Consider the following 11,195-nt stretch of genomic DNA (forward strand, 5'->3'; position numbering starts at 1 on the left):
CCACTGAATCCCCAAATTTTGAAAAAATAATTAAATTCACCGAGTCCATCGTTTTTGTTTTTGTTTTAACCCCAGTCAGTCCCTTTCTCCTTTGGTTATAAAATATGCAATCCATGTCCATCCTAGTTACTGTAATAAACACATTGAATTTTTCAAACACACAATTTTAATATCAGGAGGCCCCGTAGCTCAGTGGTTAGAGCACTGGTTTGGTAAACCAGGGGTTGTCGGTCAGTATCCCACTGGGGCCTCCATTCCCTGAGAAGGGTTGCGCCAGGAAGGGCATCCATTGTAAAAATTGTGCCAAACATATATGTGCGTTCATCTGAGATGACACGCTGTGGCGACCCCGAAAGGGACAAGCCGAAAGAAACTTACTTTATTAAAAGTCATATTAGTCCCTCAGTTTATCATTTAGTGCATTGCTAGGTGGAAATATTCAAATATTGACTTGATTTAAAAATAAAGTGTGACCTATCATGGTTTCATGGTGAATGGGGATAAGGTGTGCTTAATTAAATGCTCTTACACTCTCTCACACTGGTAACTTGAAGTTGCCACATCATGCCAAAGAACTCTCTTAGAATCTGTAAAAACAATTGTTGCTCAATGTAAAGTTTGCCAAGGTTAAAGAGTCAGACTGGCCAAGCGCTTCTGCGAACCTAAACGCTATTGCGGAACCCGTGGGGCATTCTCGATCGGGTGGTGGAGGAGCAAAAAGGTCTCTGTGGAGTGGAAGAGGAGGCCTGTGGCAACCTTCGAAGATCTGGTGAACGTGATGCCCAGTGGTGAAAACTAATGACAGCCTCACAAAATACTATCACTTAGGGCACACTGTGGACATTTGTACTTAGGGTTGTAGTCACTTTTGTTGCCAGCGGGTTAGGCTAGAATTATGGTGTTTCTTATTTTAAACCAGGGTTGTATTTATGGTTTCCCTCAGAGTGCCGCTTTGACTGAATGAAACCATAAAATGTATAGTAGTCTCATTGCATTACATACGCGATACACAACAATTTGATGGATACTTAGATATGAAATCAGAACTCAATGAAAATAACGGTTTTGCTACGCAGTTTTAAAAGTGATTTGAGAAAATTCTTGCAATTACTTAATGTTATTAAAAGTAAAGACAAAATGCAATTTGGTTACGGATTTGAGGAAAAAAACTGGAAGTAGATGGACGTTATTTGTTTTTGTGTACCATTTAAAAATATATACATTTTCTCACCAGGATCGCAGGTGTGCTGGAGCCTATCCCAGCTATCTTTGGGTGAGAGGCGAGGTACACCCTCAACCGGTCACCAGCCAATCACAGTGTGCACAGAAACAACCATCCACACTCACGTTCACACCTACGGGCTATTTAGAATCTTCAATCAACCTACCAGACGTTTTTGTCATGTCAGAGGAAACCGGAATGCCCGGAGAACTCGAGACAGACATTTAAATTCCAGACAGGCGAGGCCGGGATTTGAACCCCAGTCCTCAGAGCTCTGAGGTGGGTGTGCTCACCAATCAGCAACCATCCCAACAATAATAACAAATAAATAATAATACAATAATATGAATTTAAAAAATGAAAACTCCAAATTAAAGATTATTTTTTTTTACAAAAGTAAATTTAGATAATTGTCTAATCACAAGATCTTCATGAAATGACTTTTGTGCCTATAGTATGAATTACCAGAAAAAAATGTATGAGCTCAAGGAAACCCAAATCCATGCAGACACAGGGAGAACATGCAAACTCCACACAGGTGGGGGTCGGGATTCGAACGCCGGTCCTCAGACCTGTGAGGCCAACACCCTAAGCAGTTGCTTCACTGTGCCATCCAGTGACAAGTTACAATCCCTTACTAAGATTAAGGAGAAAATTGATAGAAGCAAGTGAAACGCTCTTACATAAAAACTGCCCGGTTAAAAACACATTCTTGGCAGACAAAGAATCTCAAGCATATTTTGCTTTGATGTGAAATATTTTATTTTGCTTAGATTCTATATTTTTTTTCCCCCTTCTGAGTTATTTGTGTCCATCTCTAGCGTGCACCCTTGTGCTGTCAATTCAATTTAGATTCTTTCCTATCGATAAATCAGCAGCATGGAATGGGATGAACGTGGTTTCTTTGGAAATCAAACATCACATGCTGCTCATATGACAAGGGCCTTGATGGCAGAAGCAGGCAGTAGGCAAGGCAAGTCAACAGTGTCACTCCTGTTCTTGTTGAGCGGCAAAGTGCCAATATAAAAGGTCCATTTTATTTGGCCTTAATCTAGATTGAGAGCCCTACATTTACAAGCAAGAAAACCCAGACACGTGCACGGATAATCCCCAAGTGGTGTTCAAGCCTCAGCCCTGTGCCCTGGAGGAAAAAAAAAAAGTGCCATTTTCTCTACAGAAACTACTCTTTTGTCAAGGACAAAGAAAGTTCCCATATTTCCTGCACCCCAAGATGAAGAAAAAATCAATTTACAGTCTTCAAAGAACATAATGTGCATGTTTTTGGAAAGCGGGAGGAAGCCATAGTACCTAAAAGAAAAAAAAAACCGTGCAAACACGTGGAAATGATTCAACCTCTAAACATCTCTGAAATGAGAGGCAGACATGCTTACCATAATTTCACCGTACTGCCTGTAATTAATTCTTCCAATAGTAAATCATGGAAATTGAATCAAATTGTTCCAAAATCAAACTGTCACATTTTAATGTGCATATAATACAAGTGGGGTGGGATTCATCCACTCATTTCCTATATTTATCCTCACTAGTGTGACAGGTGAGCTGGAGCCTTATCTCAGTAGCTGACCTCAAATGAGAGGTGAAATCAAAGGACACAAACAGACAAACAATCATTTGCACTAACATTCACACCTATGGGGGGTTTCTGACTCTTCACTAAACCTACCACATGTGTCTTTGTAATGTAGGAGCAAGTTGGTGTACCAAGACAAAACCGACGGAAACGCCAGGGCCTGGATTTGAACCCCCAGCCTCAGAACTGTGAGACATGGGTGTTAATCATTAGTTCACAGCGCCACACTGAAGAACAACTCCAAATATAAAACAACAACACAGAATTACAAATTTGAAAGCGCGTCAGATCACATGAAGACTTTGACTACTTGAGCTGCTTTTAAAGGGTATGGAATGACCTGCTTTGGAGAGGATTGAAGCCGGCATTTGCGACGCCCACACCAGCACACCACAGACATCCCATTTTATATGTGCTCCACAAAAGTATCGAGCCCGCCGACACTCATATTTCACATTTCATTCATATATAATCATCATCATCGAACCCTCTTGGACCATTGTAGGAGGGAGTTCGTTGAATATGTCGTCATTATTAGCACAGGCATTCTTCAAATTACCACATTGGAAATGATCATTATTATTATATTGGAAACCAGTTCTACTTCAGAGCCTTTTCCTGTAATTGGATTTCTAGGTAATCACTTGTTGGGTTGAGTGCTTATCAAATCTACTGAGAAGAACTTGCATCATGTGCAACAATTATATTGTATTCCAGTCCTGAACTTCTCTGACATGGCTCTATCTTACCCTTTGTTGTCTATGTCTTTACTTTAATGTTTAATTGGGTTAGGCTCTCTTAGTCATCTGGTTCAAGGTTGGATTTGTGCATAAATCACATTAATTACCCTCAAGTCAACACCATTTTATAAGATGTTAGCTTAGCTTCGAAATGTGGAGATCTGCTCAGTGCAATGGCAGATCCATCCTACTGGCATGCAGGACTCCTTCTTCTTCTTCTTTTCCTTTCGGCTTGTCCCGTTAGGGGTCGCCACAGCGTGTCATCTTTTTCCATCTTAGCTCAAATATGAGCGATGCAGGACTCCAAGCCATCCCAAAATCGTGAAGAATAAAGTCAAGTATTTGTCTTATGAAGCTTTAACGCGAAGCTGTGACACAGCACTTTTTTCAAAATAACCAGAGTGTCTCAATAATATCTCATTGATGGATTGGTTATTACATTTTAAAAGTCGCTATTGAGTGGCAAGACATTTCTTCTGAATTTGACACACCAAAGTGTTGGATCAAATTTTTCCCAACCGAGTTGTGAAGGGCTTTTCCCACGGCGCAACAACAAGGCGCTCTATCGTGGCCATGGCTGCACAAAGCCCCAAGCCACACGCTGACTGTCAAGTTGGAGTTAAAAACAAAATCCCACTTTCTTGCTCTTCTGCCTTTCTTTATATGATGTGTGCACACGAGGAGCCAACCACACACACGAGGAGGCAACCACTAGGTGCCAACGCTGGCTTGATGTCCCGGTACAGATGCTGGCTGTCAAGTTGGACTTTTTGGAAAAATATTTCCCTTGCCTTGTTCTTCCGTCTATCTCTGCAAGATGTGCGTGCGCTCATGGCGCAACAATGAGCCGCTCTAAAAGCTAGCCAGCTAAGTGTATCCTGCAATTGCGCCAGATAACCGCTGATGCGAAGCAGACTGCTCTTAACACTCAGTCGTGTGTTTTCACATACAACCCACGTTCATTTTGAAACGATAACAGTTTCCTTTTCGAGAATTTCAGTTCCAAAAGCTTTGTTTCATCTCTGAAAGAGAAACAAACACGCAGCGTTTCTTCCTCCACCTGCAGACCCATGGTGACCTTTCTCCTGTATCAGTGAATAAGCATGTAGCAAAAATAAAAACTTGATGCACCTTCCTGAGCCACTGTTTACATTTCAGTGACATTAAACAACAGCCCTTCTGACTTTGTGTGGAGTTTCTACACCGTGTGCGGGAGCAGAGGGGCAACCCAAACAATTTTGCTCCATTGGGAGGGCTGTAGAAGCCTCAACAAAAATGATGGGAGTGGGTCGGTATCACTATGAAGTGTTTGATGTTTTCATCAGAATCCCCCAGCCATCATGAAAAGTATTAAACACGAGTTATTAGACAAAATGCGTCGTTCGGATAATGTGCATTATATTTTTATAATCACATTGAATATTTGGCATTTGGACCTGAAATGGCTGTCCACCCTGTCATCATGAGGTAAGTCCACCCCCCCCCCCCCTCAAGGACATTGCAACCAACATTTTGTTCAATGGAGGCCGCAACAATGTCTGAACGCAGAATAACTACAGACACTTGTGATTTCTATTTCCGTCATCTGACAAATGAAGTTGGATTCAGCAAGTTTAACATATAGGATCTGAAATATCAAGTGCTATAAAAACTTTAAAAAAAAAGACATTTAAATTTTATTTGTCAAACACTACACAGTCAGCTTGCAAGATGAATCATGTTGGCAAGTCGAGGTCCGCCATGTGCTCATAAAATGCTAACATGAAGCAAAAAAAAAAACTTTTATCAAGCTCATATATTTTCCTGTCTGCATGTACATTATCTGTTTGATGTTATTAAAAAAAACAAAGTGTAGGAGCTTGACCAGTATGCCTTTTATGGGCATAACATCCACTTAATACCATAAATATAAGGTTGAATGGAAAAACTAAACTTTTTTTGATGATGAAATGTGAAAAGTCTCAAGGGCGCATTATATTACTAACTCATGTGGCAAAAGTACAAACTCCTACTCTGTGCTTAAGTTGGAATTCAGGTACTTTTATAAAAAGAAAAGACAGGTGAAAATAAAAATACAGATTCATCTGTAATACTTGAGTAAAAATGTACAGCCCTTGTTAGTACAAAAGTAAAACTACCTGCTTTGAGAATTTGGTGTGATAGAAATAAAAAAAAAAAAAAAACAGTCCCCTGCACAAAAAAAAACAGTTTCTTGCTTTTATTAACATCCATCTTGGACCGCGAAGAAAAAAAAGTCACCATACGCTAGCATTTCTCGACTTTTACGCAATTATTACAACATGTTTCAATTGTAATATTGTGAAATGACAAACAAACAATCCTGAATTAGCTGCTCCTGAACAACTGAAAAAAAATACACCTTACTTGTTTATGGTGTTTGAGCTATGTAGATGGAGAATGTTTGAATGCCAGAACGTGGTCTCCAATTTCTTGCCCTGGTTTTAAATGTTGCTTCCCTGGTTCAAGTTCATCCAAGTTGCTGCTGTCCCTGTCTTTTTTCACATCATAACACCCAAAAATCTCCAACAAAATCCTAAAGTGATTGATTTTACCTTTCTTTAGTCTGTCTTTTTTTCCTGCATGTCGTCATCTGCAGAGGTTTGAATAAAGTAGCCAGCCTATTTTGACAGAGTAAAGAGTACAGATATTCATTTCCAAATGTAGTGAATAAAAAAAAAAGTACAGATACCTGAACAATCTACACAAGTGCAGGAACAAAATATTTGTACCACACGGGGGAAAAAAAAGCCAATTCAAAAGACCAATTGCGAATTTTTCCTCACGTCGCCAAACGAGCTTGTTGAGACAAAATAAACCCTGGCAATTATTTAACCTCACTCCAAAAAATGTTCCCGGCTCTTCTATTACGGCGCAACCCGTCCAAACCTCAGCTAACTGGAGAGGTGCCCAGAAAAACATCAATAACATTCCTCTGCCTCTCACATGCATGAACACATACACAGGGCACACAAATGCATATACGCACCACGCCCCCCCCCCCCACCCCTGTTTATGCACGGGCCCACCCCCTGACAATTCACTGGCTTTGCTGTAAAACAACAGGGGAATCTGCCATGTTGACATGGTGTACCCTGGTAGTTTTCCACAGTGAAACGAAGAGGTGGGGGCGGGGACGTTGTAATGTGTTTGTGTTTGTTTTGTGCATTTATTGCTTAACATTCCATATAGTCAAGGTACACTATGATCAATTCGCCGCAGCGAAAAATGCTCTTTTATCAAGCGTGCACCGGCTGGAGCTTAACGTCTGATCCGTTTTAGACTTTACGAGCCGGACTGAATTGTATATGCATAATATGCATTAGAAAAGGCTGAAGAAATGAACATTTTTAAGATAAAGCTCAGTTACTCGCCAATTGTGTGGATGAGCTGCAGCCTCCGGATAAGTCTTTTTCACTCCAAACTTAATCCATTTAGCCGGCCAAGATTGAGCATGCATTCTTTGGTTTAGGACAACAAGGCCGCCATTATTGTGAGCACCCTCTGAACACTAATATACTTATGACATGGCTGACTTTGAGCAGATGATCAGAAGACACACATGTTCAAACAGTTTTGTAAGGGGAGCGAGTGACGATTTCTTGACAAATAATATGCTGCTCAAACAGTCAATACTTGACCAATAATATTTTTTAAATGAGGAGAATAGAATAGAATTGCCACGGTCAAATGCTTTGGTGCTTCGGAGTACTTGTGCCCGAGCACCTGTCAATAGATTCATTGATACACACTCGTTTGAAAACTCCCTTGGGACCGGAGGAACAGGAACATTAACATACAACACAAACACTTGTTCCATAGGCTCGAGGCTATGTCATTGTTCTATTGTAATTTATGTTGAATTTAAAATTAAAATGTTTATTTCATTTTAGTTATTGTAACATCATTTTAATTACATTTTATTTTAATTGTCCATTATTTTCAAATATATTTTACTTTTTTTATTTTGATCTAAAATGGTATTGAAATCTATTTTATTTATTTTAATGTATTCCTTTTTTTATCTTAAATTGTAATGTTGATTTTGAATTAATTAATTGTTAATAATCAAAATAAATTAATTCCATTCACGTTTTATTTCATATTTAGAATATATTTCAAAGAATATTTTTTCAAAGTTTTTACATACTGTAAGCAGCTATTTCAATTCACTTTTAAATTTATCCTATTAAAATGTGGAATTTAATTTGAATTTAATTTAAAATTAAAACTATGCAATTTTAATATATTGTCATTTTTAATTTGCTTTTCCATTTATTTTTGTCAATAATGTACAATGAAATTAATTTTTTCATGCAATTTTTATCTCACTAGTAATTTAATTTTAATCCAAATTTTAACGCTACTTTTCATGAAAAACTTTTACTATTCTGATCATAATTCACACTTTGCTGTATGTTCACCTTGAGTGATTTTAATTACACGGGCTTGTAATTATAAATGTATGTTAGAAGACAACAGATGGAAATGTAGAACAACAAACGTGAATCATTTGAATTTCGAAATGTAAAAAAAGACATTTATTCTTTTCCTTTTCAAACAGTGCTTGAAAACAACTGTGGCACTTAGTTGCCGAACAACGACGCAGCGGCTGCATAGCACCTGCAAGTAAGTCAACTCCACGTAAGCCTCGCGCAGGCAATTAAATCGTCTCAAAGTTCAAAACGTACAGCTCGCACGGACTTTCCATATTCACTGGTGTGTTTCAACAGCACGCACCTCGGCAACAGCTGCTGAAAAAAAACACAGTGTGGCAGTATGCTATAAATATATTAGGTAGGTATTTGTAGGTCGCGTTTATTTAGATCGCAGCACATTGTTTTGTTCCCACGTAGGCGCAGTTTTGCGGTAAGACGACGGTAATGTAGATAAAAGTCATGCTGCAGGATTTTTGTCTTGTTACTGTTGCTGTAATTTTGTTGTCAAGTGCAAGGTTGCTGGCTCAGGAGGCATGAAAACGTTACCCCCCCCCCCACCTCCACCCCCACCCCTCCCTCTGGCTATATATGTGTGAAGACCAAACTCGTTTCGGAGTCAGATTTTACTGACGTGACCTTTGATCCCTGTCAGGCAACCATGTGCCCGGGTCATGTTTTGGTACAGGGACGTTGATTTGCGTCTGCGTCTGGGCTCCGGGGTCAACTGAGTTCCTTCGAGGGGGGTAAGTGCTCTTGTTAACACTGACAAATCACCCGGCATTTTTCAAACACACAAACACACACATGGATATGTATGTCTTCATAGAAAGTATTTAAGACACTGCAAATTAAATTTTGAGATTGTTTTTTTCCTTCAAAATACACTTGCCATATTTGAAGATAATTTGAAAACATGATCAAAGACTGACAACTATGTAGTACTGAATTGTGGACTCTTTTTCGGCTTTTCAGTTGTCCTGCACCCAATGACCAGGGGTGGAGCCAATGGGTGGCCAGGTGGGGGCCGTGGCCACCCTTCACTGAATGACCAACTGCCTTCGTGTATGATTTTGTCCAAAATGTTCATTTTGTTTCTGAACAGCCAACAGATATGAAGGAAAAATGGGAAAATATTTCATTTTAAAGGTGTCAAAAAATATGCAATATTTATTTATTTTTATTTATTTATGTACTGCAACACTAACTTGTAAAAGAAACAAACAAAAAAAAAAACAATTGTTTAGCTGAGTGATTCTCACCAAGTTGCTCTGTACATTTCAAATGGAGAAAAAGATGTTTTCACTGAATGGAAGACGGGGGGAAAAAAAGAATTAAAGGTAACTGCAGGGTAAAAGCATCTAAAGGGAAAACATGAGAAAGCAATTTATAGACTTTCTTACAGTTGCCATAGTGACGTGAAGAGTAGTAATTTCAACAAGTTCATATGCAACAGGAGGAGACAGATGTTGGTTTGAATGTAGGATGTTTGTTTCAGAATTGTTTGAAAATCACAGTTTTTCTAATCGAGCTTCAGCCTGATAAAATGCACATTGGTCAAGCTGACTTTTATTATGAATCCCATAATTTCCGGTCGCAAGCCGCGACTTTTTTCACACGCTTTCAACCCTGCGGTTTACACGATGGTGCGGCTAATTTGTGCATTTTTTTCTAAAGGCCGCAAGGGGGCACTCGAGCTGAAAAGGTAAGTGTGAGAGCGGTGGAATATATGTGCCGAAGAAGTGACTTTTACTGGTCCGGTGCGCTAGCGTGTTACTGCTGTGTCTCAGTGATTTTTACTGGTATGTTTATTTTTAACCGGCCCTGTTGGCGCCGCGGCGCTAGCGTTAGCGCGGCGGCTCGAGGGTTAAGCTCTCTGTTTACTGTCTTTGTAAATATCTTGTGTTTCAATGTGAGCACTTGCGGCTTTTACACAGCTGCAGTGTACGTATGTATCAAATGGTATTTCCTTTACAAATATACTGTGTGAGGCTTAAAACGAAGTGCGCTCTGTAGGCCGGGAATTACGGTAACTCAAAACACTGTTTATCCCCAAATAAAATCAATGGAAATACTACTAAGTTCCAAAGTGTTTTTGATTAGCCAAATAGTAGTCTAAAATACTGAACGTTAGAAAATAAATATGTCCTTCCATTATTTGTTACTTTGACACAAGTGGGCAGTATAATACAGTCATGCAGAAACAAAGAAAGAAGAGTTTCACACCTACTGTAAGTGATTCAGCAAACTGTGGTAATTTTGTTTTGTTTTGTAGAAGATAAAGAATATACATACACTTGTGAGAATTGTCATATCGTCTATCTGGGTGCGACTGGGCAAATCCCCCAAAAACTTCGGGTCACTGATAAAAGTTATTAAACCTACAATATGTACTATGCAAGTAGCCGCTGATGCAGCCTTTTCTGAAACACATTTTAAGACGTTACCGTAATTCCCGGCCTACAGAGCACACCTGGTTATAAGCCTCGGTACACAGAAAGAGTTTAACCTTAGCGTGGCGCCGCGCTAACGCTAGCGTGAAACTCTTTCTGTGTACCGATGCTAATAACCAGGTGCGCTAATGCTAGCGCCACTTTAACGCTAGCGCCGCATTACCGCATAAACCTCGGGGTTAAAAGCGTGTGGAAAAAGTCACGTCTTGTAGGCTGGAAATTACGGTATATCATTTCACTGCCATGTATACGAATATTTGGCCACTCATAGTAGGACCTCAGTGTGACTGATTGTGATTATGACAAAGACGAGGGCATTTCATAGTGATATTGGAACTCGTAGCTCTGTGAGCACATCAATCAAATGTGCTGCACTATAGTGGCTGGCGAGTGTATACGCACAAAAGTTCCGGTGCATCAAGATCAGGCTTACGCAGCATGACAAACAGAGGAAGTGTTGTTTCCTTTACGTACTTGTTCAACTTGTTCATGCGTATAGCGCTCCCAGGTCCAAATCCTCTCACTGTCAGAGTTTATGCGGTTTTATTCGTTGCGACGTGAATTGCGATTTCTTCCCTGGAAGAGGTCATTCAGGTCCACACTTGACTAACACGCGTCTTGTGCAACAGTGGATCTTGCACCTTGTAATACTTCGATATGCAAGCAGCGCGGTGGTGAGACAGGAAGTGTTGGGAACTGATAAGCAAAGGCGAGTGCAGGTGGAAACTTGGGCCC

The 11,195-nt window shown here is 39.8% G+C and overlaps 1 long non-coding RNA gene across 1 annotated transcript in view; it reads right to left on the bottom strand.

Annotated features, from left to right (window-relative positions):
- LOC133510754 (uncharacterized) overlaps positions 1 to 11,195 on the bottom strand; it is a 32,496-nt gene extending 21,301 nt beyond the window's left edge. The window contains exon 1 of the long non-coding RNA XR_009797709.1: positions 10,935 to 11,195. This is a non-coding gene — a long non-coding RNA (uncharacterized LOC133510754). The remainder of the gene's footprint in view (positions 1 to 10,934) is intronic.

The sequence above is a fragment of the Syngnathoides biaculeatus genome, chromosome 13, assembly GCF_019802595.1.
Source record: "Syngnathoides biaculeatus isolate LvHL_M chromosome 13, ASM1980259v1, whole genome shotgun sequence".
NCBI lineage: Eukaryota > Metazoa > Chordata > Actinopteri > Syngnathiformes > Syngnathidae > Syngnathoides > Syngnathoides biaculeatus.